Genomic DNA, 20,891 nt, shown 5'->3' with positions numbered 1-20,891 from the left:
CTCCTGTGTGGCACCTTATCAAAGGCCTTTTGGAAGTCTAGGTAGACCACATCCACTGGGTTTCCCCGGTCTAACCTACTTGTTAACTCTTCAAAGAACAGGTTTGTCAGGCACGACCTCCCCTTATTAAATCCATGTTGACTTGTTCTAATCCGACCCTGCTCTTGCAAGAATTTAGAAACCTCATCCTTAATGATGGATTCTAGAATTTTACCAACAACTGAGGTTAGGCTAATTGGCCTATAATTTTCCATCTTTTGTCTTGATCCTTTTTTGTACAAGGGGGTTACAACAGCGATCTTCCAATCATCCGGGACTTTCCCTGACTCGAGTGACTTTTGAAAGATCTCAACCAACGCCTCTGCTATTTCCTCAGCCACCTCCCTCAAAACTCGAGGATGTAATCCATCAGGGCCATGAGATTTATCAATTTTAAGACCTTTTAGCTTTTCTAGCACTTTCTCTTTTGTAATGACAACCAAATTCAACTCAGCCCCCTGACTCCCTTTAATTGTTGGGATATTACTCATGTCTTCCACTGTGAAGACTAATGCAAAGTACTTATTAAGTTCTCCTGCTATTTCCTTATCTCCCATCACTAGGAGTCCAGCATCAGTTTGAAGTGGCCCAATGTCTACTCTTGCCTGTCGTTTGTTTCTTATGTATTGAAAGAAACTTTTACTATCATCTTGCCTGTCGTTTGTTTTTTATGTATTGAAAGAAACTTTTACTATCATTTTTAATATTACTGGCTAGCCTACCTTCATATTTGATCCTCTCCTTCCTTATTTCTCTATTTGTTATCCTCTGTTTGTTTTTGTAGCCTTCCCAATCTTCAATGTTGTGCTGATCTTTTATCCTATTCTAAGATCAAACTAAACTTCATTGTACTTTTATCAATGTGAGTCAAGAGTCACTTAAATATCAATCAAGAGTCACTTAAATGTCCCTAATGTATCTGACTCTACTACCACTGCTGGCAGTGCACTCAACACACCCACCACTGTGTAAAAACCTACCTCAGACATCTCCTCTAAATCTTCCTCCAATCACCTTAAAATTATGCCCCATTGTGATAGCCATTTCTGCCATGGGAAAAAGGTGTCTGGCAATCAACTCTATCTAATTCTCTCATCATCTTGTACAGTTCTATCAAGTCACCTTACATCCTCCTTCACTCCAATGAGAAAAGCCCTAGCTCTCTCAACTATTCCTCATAAGACATGCCCTCCAGTCCAGGCAGCATCCTGGTAGATCTCCTCTGCACTCTCTCTAAAGCTTCCACATCGTTCCTATAATTTGGTGACCAGAAATGAACACAATATTCCAAGTATGGTCTAACCAGGGCTTTAGAGAGCTCCAGCATAACCTTGCGGCTCTTAAGCCAAATCCCCCGCTAATGAAAGTCAACACACCATTCACTTTCTCAATAATCCAATCATCTTGGATGGCAACTTCAAGGAATCTATGGACATGGACCCTAAGATCCCGCTGTTCCTCCACAATGCCAAGAATCCTGCCTTTAATCCTGTAATGTGCATTCATATTTCCAGGTTGAACTCAATCTGCCACGTCTCAGTCTAGATCTGCATCCTGTCAATATCCTGCTGCAATCTACAAGTGCCCTCCACACTATCTAACAACCTTCGTGTCATTGGCAAACTTACTAACCTACCCTTTTACTTCCTCATCCAAGCCATTTATAAAAATCATAAAGAGCAGCGGTCCTAGAACATCTCCCAGCGATACACCACTGGTCACAGAGCTTCAGGCTAGATATTTTCTATCTATTACCACCCTCTGTCTTCTGTGGGCCAGCCAATTCTGTATCTATACAGCCAAATTTCCCTGTATCCCATTCCTAATTACCTTCTGAATGAGCCTACCGTGGGGAACCTTATCAAATGCCTTGCTAAAATCTATGTACACCACATCCACAACTCCACCTTCAATGTGTTTTGTTACATCCTCAAAGAATTCAATAAGGCTTGTGAGGCATGACTTGCCTCTCACAAAGCCATGCTGATGACTATCTCTAATCAAACTACGCTTTTCCAAGTAATTATAAATCCTGTCTCGAAGAATCCTCTCCAATAATTTGTCCAACACTGATGTAAGACTGACTGGTCTGTAATTCCCAGGGTTATCTCTTTTTCCTTTCTTGAATAAGGGAATAAAATTTGCCACCCTCCAATCATCTGGTACTACTCCAGTGAACAGTGAGGATGCAAAGATCATTGCCAAAGGTGCAGCAATGTCTTCCAATGTTTCCCGTAGTATATATCCCATCTGGCCTGGGGACTTATCCTTATCTTTTTCAATAAGAGGCATTTGGATGGGTATATGAATAGGAAGGGTTTGGAGGGATATGGGCCGGGTGCTGGCAGGTGGGACTCGATTGGGTTGGGATATCTGGTTGGCATGGATGGGTTGGACAGAAGGGTCTGTTTCCATGCTGTATGACTCTATGACACATCCTCCGCTCTTCTCACAAATGACAAGGTCGCTCTCACTCGTGAATAATGAAGCAAAGTATTCATTAAGGACCTTCCCTACCTCCAGGCACAAGTTCCCTTCACTATCCCTGATCGGGCTACTGTCACTTTGGCCATCCTCTTGTTCCTCACATAATTGTAGAACACCTTGGGTTTTGCTTAATTCAACCCAAGGCTTTTTCATGCCCTCTTCTAGCTCTCCTAAGTCCATTCTTCAGTTCCTTCCTGACTACCTTGTAACCCTCCAAAGCCTATCTGATCCTTGCTTCCTCAACCTTACGTAAGCTTCCTTCTTCCTCTTGACTAGATATTCCACATCTCTTGTCATCCAAGGTTCCTTCACCCTACCATCCCTTCCTTGCCTCAATGGGACAAACCTATTCAACAGTCGCAGCTAGTGCTCCCGAAACAACCTCCAAATTTCTGTTGTGTATTTCCCTGAGACTATCTGTTCCCAATTTATGCTCCACAGTTCCTGCCTAATAGTATTGTAATTCCCCCTCCCCCAGTTAAATATTTTCCAATACCGTCTGCTCCTATCCCTCTCCATGACTATAGTAAAGGTCTGGGAGCTGTGATCACAATCACTGAAATGCTCTCCAATCAAGAGATCTGACACCTGACCCAGTTCGTTGTCAAGCACCAAATCCAATATGGCCTCCCCTCTAGTTGGCCATCTACATATTGAGTCAAGTCTCCTTCCTGGACACACCTGACAATCTGCTTCATCCAAACTATTTGCACTAAGAAGGTTCCAATCAATATTTGCAAAGATGAAGTCACTCATGACAACAATCCTGTTACTTCTGCACATTTCCAAAACCTGCCTCCCAATCTGCTCCTCTGTTGCTATTGGTGGTCTATAGAAAACTCCCAATAAAGTGATTCTCTTTTCCTGTTTCTGACTTCCACCCATATCGAATCAGTAGGCAAACCCTCTTAAGTTCTTTTAAAACAAACAGGCCTTCCCACTCTTGCCCTCCTGCCAACATAGGTATTTTTAATCAACCTATTCAGATAGTGTTATGACACACTTCTGGAGCAACTGGAACTCGAACTCACTTTTTAGCCCCATAAAAGATTCTTTCTCTCCAACATATTCTATCGGGATTGCAGGTGCTCAAGGGCTTTAAGTGTGCAAATAATTAGCCATTCAAGGCCTTAAGTAGGCCTATTGCGTTAGTGTGTATGTGCTGTATGAGTATTCCTAAATAAATAAATTAAATAATTTGCATTTCCTGTTTTCTAACCTCAGGACCTCCCAGGGAAGCCAATCTTTCTTTTGAACAACTGCAAACATTGTTTGAACGCAGGATGTGTAGCCAGTTTATGCAGTCAGTGGATAATTACCTGATAGTCTTTTTGATGGTGTTGTTAGAGGGATAAATATTGGACAGGACACCAGTAAAATTCCGATGTTCTTTTCTGAAATTATGCAAGGTCATATTTTATGCCTATTGAGTAAGCAGACAAGGTGTTGTGTTAACACCTCATCCAAAATAATTCATGTCCAGCAACACAACATTCCCTTAGTATTGCACTGAGGCTTGAATCTATAATCTGACTCCGGTCCAAGTCCAATCACTGACAAGCTTGACATTTACATTCCCATAAGCCTATTCACTCATGACAGGAATCTCAGCCATTTAAAAGGCCAGAAAGACTCAGACTTTTCATCCTGAAAAGGAGGCATATGAGTGGTGTTCTAAACATACAATGAAATAAAGATAAATACTGTAGTCTAAAATTGTAGGAGTGGGACAAAACAATAATTGTTCTCCATACAGGAAATGATCAAGACTTGGAATTCATTTTTAGTTATAGTGGTTGCAATGAAATAATACAATGGGAAGACTGGAGGGCTCTTCTACATCAGTATTAAACATATGATTTCACGACAGTTCATTGAAGAATAAACTGAAAAAAAAACTCAGTTCATGCCACAGTGATAATAAAAACAGAAATACTCAGCAGGGCTGGCAGCATCTGCAAATGGAGAATCAGAGTTAATACTTGAAATGAAATAGGACTTTCTGCTGGAAACTAAATTCACGTCAGCAATTGGACAGGATCTGGATCAGGAGCAGCTATGAAGTCAAAAATGACTTTTGAATAGTTTGTTGACAATCTTGGCTCAGAATATAGAGAACAGCCATCTTTGATTACAGAAGATAGCTGTGGACCTGAGATCCATTTAGAAAACGGTACGATACTCAACATCTTTATCAGTCTGTTAATATCAGTCTTGATCAATATATAGTACTGCTAGAAGACCGCCTCAAGTGGCATTCACTCAGCATAGATAAAAGGTGCTTCATTTAGCAAGTCTCGAAGTCTGAATGGGGCAATGCATTCAACCATCAGTTTTCTGTATTGTTGCATGAGAGATTTTGTCTGTGAACTATGGCCATGCAGAATCCAAAGTCTTGGGAAGAACAGGACTCCTCTCCCTGGTTCGGTAATTTAAAGTTCTTTTTTCTCTACATTTTCCTATTTCTACACTCTACTCTTCGCCTTATTAGAATTCACTCACTTTCCAGGATTCAACTTCGTGCTCCTCTACTCCAGCATTTGCGGCAGAGGTTTCAGATCTCACGCTGTCACCTTCAGGAATTCTCTTTCTAAATCTCTGCTTCGGTAGATCTCTCTCTACCTTGGAGAACATCCTTCAAACTAATACCTTCAACCAAGCTTTTTGTCATCCCGCAGATTCTTCACCTCCCTCTCCCTAACTCATCTCCTCTCCTGTCCCTTTTCCTTACATTACAGATATGAGATGTATTAACAAGACCCTGAACCCAAAGAGTGAGGTAAACCACTTTTTAAAATCAATGGCACCATTATACTTGGAACACTGTCTGCAGTTCTGTCCACTTCGGTACAGAAAGATGATTACAGTTACTGACTCAACAAAGATGAGAACAACTAAATGGTCATACAGAGAGAAGGCTAAGACTTTGCGAAATGATTATGTTAATTGTTATTGGAAATGATAGATGTGATATGATGGGCAACTTTTAGAATTTTAAAGTCTTGAAATAAAGGAGCACAAGATTAATTTACATTTTTTTCAGGATAGTGTCAGGCTAAAACGAGAATTTGTGTTTCAAGTAAAATTCAATGAGTAAAATTATGCAGGAACATTATTTCAGCAACTAAGTGGTCAATTTATGGAGAAGTTGATAAAATTAATCAATTCAAAGGCAAATCAGGTACCATTTCCTCCAAAAATAGTACTTTGGGATCCATTCAATTCGTGATTTGAAATGTGACATTGTCAGCAAAGGATGCATTGAAGAAGAGGTGAGTTTCCACTTTGATTTCCTTGCTGTTGTTTGTTAAATTCCCCAAATTAGTCAACAACTCCAATACAGTTATGTCATGTGAACAAGGCGGACCCATGGTCTTCTGCATGTTAGAAATTTTCATATTCATTTAATCCCAAATTGGTTGTGTTTTGAAAATAAGTTATTTGCATGGAAAAGTTTTCCCTTATAAATAAATAGTTACCATCAACCGACACAATTATCCACAAAAATTTACGCATTCACAATTCAGCAGGTAATTGCAGTGCCTGATGGTATATCACACTATGCTAGCTCGGAAGGCTCTATATATATTTCCTGAGTCAAGTGAGCTCAAACATGTGGTGTGGCAACACAATTATCTTCAATATCCTTGAGCTAAGGAGACAAAACAATGACAGAGTTACAGGTCTTACACCAATCTCACTGTACTTCCTGGAGGCTTGACTGTGGTAAACGCATCACGCAATCAATCATGATGTAGATTAATTTATTAAAAACAACCACTTGGGTGAGATGCAGTTGGTCATGAATGTGCATAAAATGTACTTTGATTAACTAGTTTTAAGAGAAGATGGTTGTAAAGCGATTTCCCAGCAAAATAAGATTTATCTTGTGATCTGATAAAACTGCTTCTCACATGGCTGTGACTTGCAATTGGAAACTCAGCAGGAGCAATAGATCTGAGGTAACCAACAGTTAGCACCATGGTACCTTTTCAGCAATGAAGTTGCAGTTCTTTGTTCCCAGTTCTTTTATTGTTATTCTAAGATACCGATCCCAGAACTGATTGCTCGAACAACACATTATCCAGATACACGTGCTCATCAATCTGGAATGCAATCGAAAGTAATTGTAATGGTCATAACAAAATTGTATTATCTCTGTCTGCAGTATTAAAATAATCTATAAAGTGACATTTTTGCTTGCTCCCTTTTATTCCTCCATATAGCGATTAAAAACATGAAGAATAATATGAAGTAATTTTATGATAATCCAGTCATTACCTCTGGTACAATGAAACAATGAATCCAGAAATGGATATTTGCAGAGTTGTGCAAGCAGTTTTTTGTGGCTTCAAATGAAACTGAGATGTCTGACTAAAAAGTTAGTTCAAAGTATCAAACACACTTCATGAAATACTGCAGATGCTAACAACTTTCAGCAAACATATTAGCATTTAAGTTAGTCCACAGTAATAACTGAACACAGCTGAAATTTGTTCTTTTTAAATTTTGACAATACAAGTCATTTACATCAATGATTTGAATGTGAGCATAGGAGGTATAGTTAGTAAGTTTGCAGAAGACACCAAAATTGGAGTTGTGATGGACCTCACAGTACAATGGGATCTTGACAATGGGACATTGGGCAGAGGAGTGGCAGATGGAGTTTAATTTAGATAAATGTGAATTGCTGCATTTTGGAACAGCAAATCAGAGCAGGACTTACACACTTAATGGTAAGGTCTAGGGGAGTGTTGTCGAACAAAGAGACCTTGGAGTGTAGGTTCACAGTTCGTGAAAGTAGAGTCGCAGGTAGATAGGATAGTGAAGGTGGTGTTTGGTATGTTTTCCTTTATTGGTCAGAGCATTGAGTATAGGAGTTGAGAGGTCATGCTGCAGCTGTACAGGACATTGGTTAGGCCATGTTTGGAACATTGCGTGCAATTCTGTTCTCCTTCCTATCAGAAGGATGTTGTGAAACTTGAAAGGCTTCAGAAAAGATGTACAGGGATGTTCCCAGGATTGGAGGATTTGAGCTATAGGGAGAGCATGAATTGGCTGTGGCTGTTTTACCTGGAGCGTCGAAGGCTGAGGCGTGACCTTATAAAGGTTTATAAAATCATGAAAGGAATGGATAGGATAAATAGACAAAGTCTTTTTCCTAGGGTGGGGGAGTCCAGAACTAGAAGCAAAAGTTTACGGTGAGAAGGAAAAGATTTAAACGAGACCTAAGAGGCAACTTTTCACACAAAGGGTGGTGTGTGTATGGAATGAGCTGCCAGGAGAAGTGGTGGAGGCTGGTACAATGATAACGTTTAAAAGGCATCTGGATGGGTACATGAAAAGGAAGGGTGTAGAGGGACAGGGGCCATGTGCTGGCAAATGGGACTAGATTAATTTGATGGTTGGCATGGACAAGTTGAACCAAAGAGTCTGTTTTCGTGCTGTACATCTCAATGACCCTATAATTGAAATCAATCTATTCTACCCAATCAGCTTACCTAACATCACTGTGAACATCTTCTGTCCCAACATTTAGTTTTGAAACCTACAGTTCATACAAAGCTGTCCCTATCTTAAAATGACTGTCTTCTTGTTCCCACACTATCCCCCACACCCCTGTCCCCACCATTCCCATTTCCACTGTTCCTAAAGAAAATGTATTTAAGTCCTGTGTCTGTCCTTCTTGATGACACTATTTCCTTGACTTTCTAATTGCATTGATTCCTCCTGAAATTGAATTACATAAATCTGGCAACAGACAACATACAAGAGAAGAACAGAGAAAGTTCCAGCTATTTATAAAGACCAAGCTGATTAATACATGTCCTACAAGGAATGGAACCTTTCTCCAATCTCTGATCTGGCCTATATCCAAGCCCAGTTTGAAGCTATGTGTTTGATGGTAAATGCACCCAGATCAACAAATACTGCCTTTCTGAGATCATGCATATCCTGAGAGCAAAGTTTTTAAAACTCAAATCCTGACGTGAATGAACACTGACAGCTCTGGCTGGGCATGCAGTACAAAATCAAGCTCCACACTGATGGTGGGTATCAATGGTTTTCAGGCAAGTAAGTGGCAGATGTAGTGAAAGTAGTACATGTGGTCTCCATCTGTATTTCTTTGAACCATTTACAGTCTGGAGGGTTTTACCTGGGAACAATGATTGTATTTCAGAGTATTACCACTCAATATACAAATTTCAAAAACTTTTCAAATGGTTCAAGAGTAAAATTTTATATTGTGGTTTGGTTGTGCCTATCAGCATGGCTTGATGCTATCTTTTGTGCTCAAATTATCCTTTCATGCAACTGTACACACATTCCCTTCTCAGCAGTGTTCATTTGATACTAGACCATATCGGAGCTGAAGTAGGACATTCAGCCCTTCAAGTCTGCTCCACCAATCATGGCTGATCTGAAAATTCTCAACTCTGATTTCCTGCCTTTTTCTTATAAATTATTGATTCCATTGCTGATTGTTTTAACCTATATCTCAACTTTGAATACACTGAATACACTCAACAGCCCTCTGTGGTAAACAATTTCACAGGTTTGTATACTTTCAGAAAAAAATTCTCTTCATCTGTCTAAAATGTGTTACCTTTATAAGTAAATCCTCTGGACGGAGACTCTCTTGCAGAGGAAAACAATATTTTCAGCATCCGCCCTGTCAAGTCCTCTAAGAATCATCTATGTGTCAATAATGTCACCTCTCATTCTTCTAAATTCCAATGAATACAAGCCCATTGTATTCAACCTCAAGTCAGAAGACAATTTCTCCATATTTGTTATTAGGCTAGTGAATCTTCACTGGACTAGATAAGGGGGCCAAAACTGTTCACAGTATTTCAGGAAGACCTGACTGGTGCCATATATCGCTTTAGGAAAAGCTTCTTACTTTTATCATACAAAAGAAGTGCAAATGCGGGAAGTCTGAAACATTGACAGAAATTGCTGGAGAAATTTAACAAGTCTGGCAGCAGCTGTGGAAAGAAAGCAGCTGTTCCAGGATCACTGGACTCAAAATGTTAACTCAGCTTTCTCTCCAAAGATGTTACCCGATCTGCTGAATTTCTCCAACAATTTCTGTTTTTGCACCGTGCTTTTATACTCCATTCCCTTTGAAATAAAGAACAACATTCCACTACTTTCCTTACTACCTACTGAACTTAGATGCTAGCTTGTGATTCATACACAAGGACTCTCAAATCCTTTTGTTCTGTAGTTGTCTGCATTATTTCTCCATTGAAATAATATTTAGTTCCTCTATTCTTCCTGCCCAAGTGCATAACCTCACATTTTCCCACAATATATTTCATCTGCCAAGATTTTGCGTGCACACTTAACTTGCCTATACCCCTCTGCCAACTCTTTTGTGTGATCATCCATTTGACTATAGTACATTCCTACCTATTTTGTGTCATCTGCAAACTTGGTATTGTTCATTTATTTTCCTCATCCAAGTCACATTTTCAGTTTTCCTATCTCCTGGGACTTTTTCCACAGTCTAAGGATTCTTGCTTTCAGTGGCAGAAGGTGTGACCTGATCCAGGAATACACCATTTCCACCAATGTGAACAAAAAACAGTCTGAGGTCTGCTGCAAGTCAAAATCTAAATCAGGAAGTTCATGATCCTCAGTCTACACCACACAAATAACTATTGAAATAACTCTGAGATCACATGCTCATCAATGGAAATTCAGAATCATTAATCCATTGCAGTAGACTTGGTAATCCAACCAACAAGTCCACAGTAAAGTACAGCTAATGATTGGCCATCCAGTTTGGTTGGCTAATGAACCTTAAAAAGATACGCCTGTCACAGATTGCTGATATTCTTCACACCTGGCTTCACAAAATCCTGAAAAGTGCTGCTCACACAGGAAGTATAATCCTTTATGGACAAGCACTGTGAGTGTGAGCAATTCTATGCCACAGTAACTGCACATTTTTCACTGGTTAGATTTCAATAGTACCTATGCTCAAATGTTTAAGTCCATAAGCATTGGCTCTTTCAACCTTCATCTGCACACTTTATTAGGCAAACAGAAATTTCATAGAAGTAACTGACTTGGTGGTTGAGGTGGATAACATTTAAACAGAGTCATTTTGCATTGCAGTCAGTCAACTGAAAAACACTGAACAATTGGAGTTAATTTGACTTAAAAGAGTTTACAAGTTATGGTGTGTCTGGAGAGGAAGAAATGAGTTCATAGTCCTGTTTCACGACATGGGGAGTTTCAACCATAGCTTTCTGATTGTGCAAACACTCCACTGGGAATTTCCTAATTGTTATAAATTGCTTGTACATAACCTTGAGAAGACCTCAGGACAGATCAGTCAGATGTCCTCTTGCTGAAGATGACTACCACGTGGATACTAAAAATCTCCACTCAAAAGAAGTGGAGATCGTTCTGAAAAACTGAAGTTATCGAATAGCTCACCCTTATTAAAGAATGTTTGAGAAACAAAATATTTGCTTGGAAGTAGAAAATATTAAAGTATTTCAATGCTATGGTCCCAGCTGATGGTGGTACAAGGCAAGTCTAAGCTTAGAAGGATACCTGGCTTGATGGATCATAAGTTTTATTTTTCCAGTTAACAAAGGTCAGTTACTAAATATGTTCACAAGAGGCTGCTCATGTACTTTTAACAAAGTTAATTACACATACAAGAAAACCATAAAGTATTTTACAATATACAACTATTTGAAAAACAATTACAAATACAAGAAAGATTCAATCCCATCTCCACACTAAAGCTCCTTATTCAGCTAAAATTTATTTCCTTTCAATAAGGTTTTTGCATGGATTCACTTAATGTCATTTTCTTTAGTTAATTTATTTTCCTGGGACCCTTAAACAAGCTGCTAATTCAACTAATTTATTACCAGACATTAATTCCTTCATCTCATGTCTAGAACAGCTTTGTCAAATGTATTTTGTTTCTGACACCTGTTTCTGGAATTTTCATCTTAGCAACATTTTCCCTCACTCTGGTTGTTGAGAGACAACTGTTGTGCATGCTCTACTCTCTTTGATCCAGTTTCTATCTGAATGTAGCTTCTTCTGGGCCTCTCCAGTTGTAAACTTCAAGTCTGTGAACAATTGTCCCCCATTTAGCTGATGAAGGTTTCTTCGAAATTATGCCTTTAGTTGCTAAAACACTTGGGTACTATTTTTTGAAAAGTCAAGTCTCCAGTGAACTGAACTATTTTCTCACTTTAGAAGCTAAGCTCTCAAACAAAAATAAGTGAAGTGTCACTACACAAATTTAAAAAAATTTCATGTTAAGATGCAGCCCTTTAAAAGACTCACTAAACCAAAAGTGTGAAAATCGAGAAGATTGTGCTCAAGATTTAAATAAAAATGCTTTTCAATATGGCATACAATTCTTTCTCTTCAACGAGAAATGTTGCCAGCTTTTTCTATGATAATTGGCTGAAAACTTTTGAAACTCCAGAAAATAAAGAAACAATCTCATTAAACATGCAAAATTCTGAAGGGGCTCTGCAGTTAGGTAAATTGTTTCAACTTGCCAAGGGAATCTAAAAACATGGGTAAATCAGATAGGATTGAGAAGAAGAGAATTTACTTCACTTATTGGCGAATTGTTTCAAATCTGTTCATAAGGGTTGTGGATGTTCATCGTTAAATACATCTGAAGGCTGAGGTAGATGATTTTTGGTTTATTAGGCAATTAAAGGCTCTGAGAAGCTACAGGAAAAAAATATCAGATTGAAATCCAAAATCAAGCATGATCTTACTGAGTAGCAGAGTAGGCTCAACAGGTTGTCCTGCTCCTTTTTTCTTATGTTCTTGTCTTGTGCCAGTGGAAGTTAAGTCATACTAATTTATTTTCACTTTCACATTAACAAGCCATGACAAATAATTTATTTCAAATAATGACTTTTTGTTGCTGTCTCTGATATTAGGTCTATTGCCTTTCATGTTCCCATGGACATGGACAAATAGTGCACCTAAGTAGCAATTTCGATACACATCATTGGGCCCTCATCTAATTTATCAATCCAATTTAAATGAAGAACTCAATGAATTTACGAACTGTGCACCTTTTAAGTATATTCTAACAAAGTAAAAACAAGACAGCTCGAAAGAGCAAGTTACTATTTATAACTTCAGCTACGGAGCTATCAGTACCATGTTTCGGCAGTTCCTCTTCATTCCTATCCTGCTGTTTGAAGGATGCCAGATATTTTTCTACTGCTTCAATTATCTCCCTGCTGCCACACTGTGCCTTGCATATTAAAGTGGATTTCTTTTTAGTAAGAGCAGTTACACTCGGAAGGGAGAGTACAGGTTTGGTCAATTTACCAGCACAAAATAACCCCAATTCAGCTTTTAGCACTTTGGGATGGGATATGATCAGGAATGGGCTACTTGGTCTTCCATGTCTGCTTTATCATTCATTAAGATCATGGCTGATCTGATTTTAAAACCTTAACTCTATGTTCCTGCATATCCTCAATAATCTTTCACCCCTTAGTAATCAAGAGTCTATCTCTGTCTTAAAAATATTTAAGGATTCTGCATCCATTACTGTTTGAGGAAGGGGATTACAAAGACTCTCAACCCTCTGAGAAAAAATGTTTTCTCATCTGTCTTAAATGGGCAACCCCTTATTTTCAGTTGAGGGTTTGGTGCTGGAAAAGCACAGCAGGTCAGCCAGCATCGAAGAAATAGGAGAATCAACATTTCAGGCGTAAACCCTTCAACAGGAATGAGGGCAGAGAATGCAATAGGTAAATGAAGGTGGGGGAGAAGGTGATAGGTCGGAGAAGAGGGTGGAGCAGATAGAAGGGTGGTGCCAAGTTGGAGGCTTAGGACTGAGATAATGTAAGGGGAGGGGAAATGAGGAAATTGATGAAATCCACATTAAACCCATGTGGTTGCAGGATCCCAAGGCGGACAACGAGGTGTTCTTCCTCCAGGCATTGGGTGGTAAGGGTTTGGCAATGGAGGAGGCCCAGGACCTGCATGTCCTTGGCGGAGTGGGAGGGGGAGTTGAAGTGTTCAGCCAAAGGGCGGTGGGGTTGGTTGGTGCAGGTGTCCCAGAGATGTTCTCTGAAATGATCCGCAAGTTATCGTCCTGTCTCCCCAATGTAGAGGAGACCAAATTGGGTACAATAGATGACATTTGTGGAGGTACATTTCTGTCGGATGTGGAAGGATCCTTTGGAGCCTTGGACGGAGGTGTTAGGAGACGTGTGAGCGCAGATTTTGCACTTCCTGCAGTGGCAGGGGAAGATGCTGGGAGTGGGATGAGGGCTGATGAGGGGGCATGGATCTGACAAGGAGGGTTTGGTCTCTCCGAAACGCTGATAGAGGTGGGGAGGGAAATGTATCCCTCGTGATGAGATCTGTTTGTAGGTGGCAGAAGTGGTGGAGGATTTCCCATCTATCTGCTCCACCCTCCTCTCTGTCCTATCACCTTCTCCCCTACCTTCATCTACCTATTGCATTCTCAGCTACCTTCCCCCCCCCAGTCCCAACCCCCTCCCATTTATCTCTCAGCCCCCAAGCCCAAAAGCCTCATTTCTGATGATTGGCAGATACCTGAAACGTCGATTCTCCTGCTCCTCAGATGCTGCCTGACCTGCTGTGCTTTTCCAATACGACACTCTCAACTCTGATCTCCAGCATCTGCAGTCTTCACTTTCTCCTAAACCCTTAATTTTAAGCTAGTTCTGGATTCTCCCACAAAATGTAACATCCTTTTGACATCCAACCAATCAAGTCCCCTCAAGGTCTTGCATGTTTCAATTAATTTATCATTTTCTCGAGGATACAGGCCTGGCCTGTCTTGCCTTTCTTCAAAAGGCAACCTGTTTATTCCAGGTATTGGTTTCATGAACTTCACTGAACTACTTCCAATGCATTAATATCTTTCTGCAAGTACAGTGACCACTACTGTACACAGTACTCCAGATGCAGTCTCACCAATGCCCTAAGTAACTGAAGTGCAACCTTCCTATTCTTGCATTCAATTCCTCTTGCAATAAATCATAACATTCTATTACTCTTCCTGGTTACATATACCTAGATCTCTCTGCATCTCAGAGCTCTGCAGATCTTTGGTTGTTAATTTCTGTTGGATAATTGGAGAAGACACTTTCAGTTTGGATAACCCAACAGAAGGCCATGCAGTTTCGGGGTATGTTCCTATAAATGAAAATAACATGGTGAATCTGAAAATTTCATGTCCCTGCACTGACAACTGAATTTCAACCAGTTCCTGTTTAGGACTTAATAACCATGAAACGTTCATGACAACACTTGAACCAAATAAAGGTTCACAGCAATGATACATTAAGTAATGCAGCTTCAATTCATACCCTCTATGGTTCAAATAACATTCACTTGAAATTTGGTGCGTTCTTCTACCCCTTTACCTAAATTAAAGTCCTGTCTCATATTGGCAAGTTTGAGCAACTTCAGATGTGAAATATAGGCGTCAACAGATTTGTAGCAGAAGGTCAACGAGGGCAAAGGTTTTAATTTCTCATTTCTCCTCGTCGTTTTATTTCCGTTGTTAACAGGATATCACTTTTCATAGTGAAATCCTTGATTGTGCAAATTAGTAACTTGGCAAAACTGTTGTGACACTGCAGCTGGGATTTCCGTGTTAATGCTGATGTATTATATTGATGTTTTTAAAATATTTTCACAACATTCCTTCTGATCTGCACTCAAAGTCTACGTCAAATAACTAAGCAATGATCATGCAAATCAATCCAGCCTAAACCCATCAGTACGTTGCACCCAAAACTCAAATCATCCAAGCTGACCAAGCAAAATTACTGAGCTGTTTAAAGTTTAGCAGCATCACTCGTTCCACTCTCCCTAAAAACAGCTTGAGATGCAAAGAACAAAAAAGTGAATCGACATACTTTGCACGAGTTTAAAGTATTAACCCCACCCCTAACGATTGTGGGGCCCCAGCAATCACTCGCACATCGCGAAATCCTGAGACCAACAGATTTTTGATCTGACCAGAATATTCTTCCTTCCTTGGCGAAACATTTCCCTACCCTCACAAGCGCACCGCGCACTGCCATCAGGGTTACAATTTTCGAAGCCAGTCCACAGAGAATTAACAAATTTAAGGGGAAAAAATAATCCAGCCATATTCTGACATTGCCCTTTTAAATGTCAATACGATTTAAGTGATGCGATGCTGTACAATTCAATGAACAATTCCCCGGCACTGTTTGTGCTGTGGGGCACAGAGCCCGGACGCTGCCCGTCTTGCACAAAACAGACGTGCAAAGCTTAAAAATTCAGTGCACGATAAGGAATCCTCCCACTGATTACAAACTCTGCTGGCAGCTCTAATTTCACCCCCCCGGTCTTGTTTCAGTGACACAACTCCTGGCACTTGGATGCACGCTGTGGGCCTGCAGCTCTGTTCCAATACACGCACGGATGAAAGAGTAATAAATCACTTATTGGCTGGGCTCTGCTTGCCTGCTGCTCTGCAATATCCTGCAAGAGAGTCTTGTCACCGCTGCGACCCATTCAGAAAATTACGCATGCACAAAAGAAAACAATGCAATCATTTAGTTTTAAACAAACTGCTGAACACTTCTTACCTTGCAGTTTTCATATCCTGACGTCACTTGGACAGAATACGGTGTGCAATTGCACCCATAATCCTGCAATGGCTCGAACAAATTAAAGGCAGACTGCCCTCCAGAAAGCCCCAAAGCTGTCATGTTTAAATCACCTATTGATTCACCATTGCACTAACATTTGCACATATTTGAGACTCGCGACCACGTCTCTCCGCGACGTACGGAGAGGTTCCAAGATGAAACTCAGTTAATTACAGTCCATGGAGAGAAATTATGACGGCCCATCACGAAGGCGCACACTATCGCATTAACTTTGTGAACACAAACGCATGTTCACTTAATTACTTCCAAACCAATCTGTATTCTCTTAGTTTAAGAAAAGGAAATAACTTTTTCTTTTAAAAAAAAACTAATTATGGAGCAGTCAAAAATATCTGCCCATTTTTCTTTTCAATTCTGCACAGATAATGCAAGCTCTGATTTGTTTTTTTTAAACGTCGACAGAAGCAGGCCATTCAAGCCGGGTACTGTTTTCAGCTTCAGCTATTCTAGAAGATGGCTGATCTGCTTTCTACTTCCATCCATATACTTTGGCTCCATATCCCGAGTTTGAGCGACATGGGGCTATGGTGAGATTTAAAGGAGAAGGGACAAGCAGTCCAGAAAGGACAGTCTTAACATCGGGAACATCTCAGGCCATCTTTTACACTTTACTCGAGCATTGAGGTGAATTTCTCACTGGGCATCATTGAGTTGTGAACATAAGAGAGATTACAGCTTGTTAAATGCCTCACTATAAGCATGTCTCACCTCATTATTATTGAGCTTCCTATCTTACCAAAAATACAAAGTAAGCATGAAATTTGGAACAGGTATCTGCCAGCTTCATCAGCACTTGCTTTGAAGTAACTCTATGTCATACACTGGATACCAATGTCTCAAGGCACAGCACAGTCCATGGGCACAAACACACACCCCACATCAACAGACATTGGTATTTGTCATATGCCAGGCGCTAAGAACCATCATGGCATAGTTCCGATCCACTTATGGGATGCTTCTGCACATCAGTGCTGTGTCTTGATCATTGTAATGCTGCAGCAAGGAGACTGTGCACTCACAGATGTGCACCCAAATCACAGATTGGACCAGGCTCAACGAAGTGTGAGATATCCGGGAGAAGATGATGGCAATTGTGCTGGCAAAATAGAGAAAGGTATTGACTTCTTTCCCAGAGTGCTAGACATTGCTCCAGATGACTGAGACTGCTTTGGCCCAGCTGGTAACCTCAGACCAGGCTGACAGGGTCTGGTGTCGTGGCCTCCACTGCTGGTCCTGGATGAAGAGGAAGTGCAATGTTTGCACTAACAAAGTGGGGTGCCACTTTTTCCATTTACCATGTCCAAGGAAAGTATCTGGAACAGTGAGGGGCTGTTCAGATTGATTGTGCTGCCTCGGTGCACAAAGGCTTTTTAAATTTAGTGTGGGTGGAAGGGATTGGCAGATAGGTATCTGCTAAGTTGTGAATTATTCTGGAAACAGCATGTGCAAAAATGAATAAGGCCTGAGGGACACCATTGGGGCAGTGTAGGTAATGAATGAGGCCTATTTGGCAAGGTAAGGCAAGAAATACCGCTGGTGCTTTCGGTGAGAATCCCTCCAAAGAATTTGACACAACTTGCACTTTGTCAAAAAATTGTAAGATTCTGCCCTTGCTTAATAAAAAATGATTAATTTCAGTCTAAAAATTTATTAATAGAGCCAGTAACGACTGATTTATGTAGGAAAAGGTTCTACCATCTTTTGTATGAGCAAGTTGTTTTTAATTGAATGGCCTAGTTCTATTTTAATGTTCTCTTTGAATTCCCAGTAGCAGTGTTTCTCTCCAAATTTTACTTCAGTCAAATTGCCCTGAACTTTCTTTATTGAGGGAATACAACTCCATGTAAATTTTCCTTCATAAATTAGGCTTCTTAAAGTGGGGATTGGGACCTGCCGTGGGTCCTGGCCTGAAGTTTAGAGATCCCCTACTGTGAGGCAACAATGGCCACCACACAGCTGAAACCAAGTTATACCAACTGTGCTCCTATCCTAACAGGCTTCCACTCTCACTGACGCCTATCTGATTTCTGCTGTTCACATTGAGAGGGTCACCACAATTTTCAAGCCTCAATATGGGTAAAATGTTTGGCAAGCACTGATCTAAATCTTATAGTTGTGGTAACATTCTGGTGAATCTGCTCTTCATTCCATTCAGTGTCCTCTTTTTAAGATACAGTTCTGTTATGACCAAGTGAGGAAGGGTAATTCAGTTCCCCTCTTTTTAACGCCTTTCTATCTGTTCCACCAAATTTTTCTCATACATAAATCAAAAATGTCAAAATAAAGGAGCTTTCTTGAGTAAAAGAAAGTAGCATTTATTTCCTACCAACCTTCGAAAAATAATAAAAATATGACACCAGGTACAAACACAGATAATAGGTTTAAAAACAGAAAGTGTCTACTACAGAAAAGAATAAAAAAGGTTCCACGTTCCTTAGCATATTCGACATTTTAGAATTTTAATCTGAGATCACAGTTGTTAGTTGTTGATTGGCATCCTCATCAGTGGCGAAAGTGAGGACTGCAGATGCTGGAGATCAGAGCTGAAAAATGTTTTGCTGGAAAAGCGCAGCAGGTCAGGCAGCATCCAAGGAGGAGGAGAATCGACATTTCGGGCATAATTCCTTCTTCAGGAATAAGGAGGGTGTGCCAAACAGGCTAAGATAAAAGGTAGGGAGGAGGGACTTGGGGGAGGGGTGTTGGGAATGCGATAGGTGGAAGGAGGTTAAGGTGAGGGTGATAAGCCAGAGAGGAGGTGGGGGCGGAGAGGTCGGGAGGTGCTGAGTCCGAGGGTTGGGACTGAGATAAGGTGGGGGGAGGGGAAATTGGGTTGGTTGGTGCAGGTGTCCCAGAGGTGTTCTCTGAAACGTTCCGCAAGTAGGCGGCCTGTCTCCCCAATGTAGAGGAGGCCACATCGGGTGCCTACTGCCCCCTTGACCATGACCCCACCTCCCCCCACCAAACCATCATCACCCAGACCATCCATAACCTCATCACCTTAGGGGATCTCCCATCCACCGCCTCCAACCTCATAGTCTCACAACCCCGCACTGTCCGTTTCTACCTCCTACCCAAAATGAGTTCATTTAGAGCCCACCCCTATGTAACAGATAATTCTTGATGCAGTATTGGTGCCAGAATGTTGCAAAATGAAACTTTCTTCCACTCAAGGGTTCTCCACCCTAATTTGCATATCACAATATTGATTTGCACATATCTTGAGTAAAATTCCAGAAATCAACACCACTGATGTTCTGTTTAATTAAGTCCCAAGCCCTTGCTACATTCTGAACAAAATTGTTCACCGTACATGAATTGTGTTTATTTGTATGTAGGCGTTTGCCATTAACTGGGCAACCCACTGACTCCCTAATAAATAAGAAGAGAATTAAATTGTGGATTAGGATTTACATATTACTTGTAAACAAATGTAAAAGCATGTAAAGATTGGGTCTAGTGCTATTCTTCAAGAGCTGGCTTTCTGAAGAAGAACATGATAGCAAAAGATGATTGCCTAATGGTGAAGATTGCAAGCTAAGAAAAAAATAGTCAGAAAACTATCATTATAAATCATAGCAAACAACTTTAAGTTATCTGGCAAGTATAAATACTCACAAAGCCGACTTCATACAACAAGATTAAAGTGGGCATGTGGATATAGATTATAGCCTCATTCCTGAAGAAGGGCTTATGCCCGAAACGTCGATTCTCCTGTTCCCTGGATGCTGCCTGACCTGCTGCGCTTTTCCAGCAACACATTTCCAGATATAGATTATACGCCTAACAAAGAAAAAACACCATTTGCCTTTGACATGGTTGCATCCTATTGTAAATATTTTGTGAGTTGAATGTCTGTCAGTAATCAAAATTTTGAAATTGTAAAAATCTCGGATGCAAATACAAAATAGCCCATGTTTGGGCTATTGTAGATTTAGCCACAGCCACCTGAAGTATCCACAGAGCAGTTCGTGGACTCTGAATCTGTACAGCTTGTTAAATCCCCTTTTATTTTCTTGAGTGCTCCAAATTAAAAATAACCAGCAACAAAACTTTAGTCTTAATCAAGAGATAGGTAAATTTATTGAAAAACTATTGCTGAATGTTACAAAAAAAACTTATTAACTTAAATAAGACAGAGATGGGAGGACTTCTCTGTCTTTTCTAATTCTGGATTGTAACATATTTATTTGCTTGATCAGATCCTGATATGGCCCAACGTGCTTTCTCTTAGATTTAAAATAAAAAGGTTCACCAAACAGATTTATTCAATAGGCACAAAATTATTGATTCATTGTAAATCAGAAATAAGGATGCAAAGTTGGTTTAACACATTTAATTTGTATTGTGAAAACATAAACATTTACATCTCTAAATAACTCAAAATACACAGAAACACCAGATTTCTTTCTTCCAGTCACTTTTCAAGTTGACAATCAGGTTTCACGACAGAGGTGCTTCAGAAAGACAAGATATGAACTGAGCAGCCTGCTCCTTAGCAGGCTTCTCCCAACTGAAAATTGAACACAAACTCAAACTTGCAAAACACTCTTCAAACAGAACAGCCATAAAACCTTGTCATAAAAACAGTTGGGTGTTTTGGGAGTTCAAACAATTGAAAACAAAATTATTTGGATCCACGTGGTTTCCAAGAAATGCCATGTT

At 40.2% G+C, this 20,891-nt stretch overlaps 1 protein-coding gene across 1 annotated transcript in view; it reads right to left on the bottom strand.

Moving 5' to 3' along the window:
* Positions 1-16,427, bottom strand: part of LOC122552789 (transcriptional-regulating factor 1) — a 290,789-nt gene extending 274,362 nt beyond the window's left edge. Inside the window, exon 1 of the mRNA XM_043695723.1 lies at positions 16,146-16,427. The gene's annotated coding sequence lies outside the window, so the exon portion shown is untranslated. The remainder of the gene's footprint in view (positions 1-16,145) is intronic.
* Positions 16,428-20,891: the final 4,464 nt, after the last annotated feature.

This window comes from Chiloscyllium plagiosum, chromosome 9 (assembly GCF_004010195.1).
Source record: "Chiloscyllium plagiosum isolate BGI_BamShark_2017 chromosome 9, ASM401019v2, whole genome shotgun sequence".
Taxonomy (NCBI): Eukaryota; Metazoa; Chordata; class Chondrichthyes; order Orectolobiformes; family Hemiscylliidae; genus Chiloscyllium; species Chiloscyllium plagiosum.
This window is presented reverse-complemented; position numbering and strand designations above follow the sequence as displayed.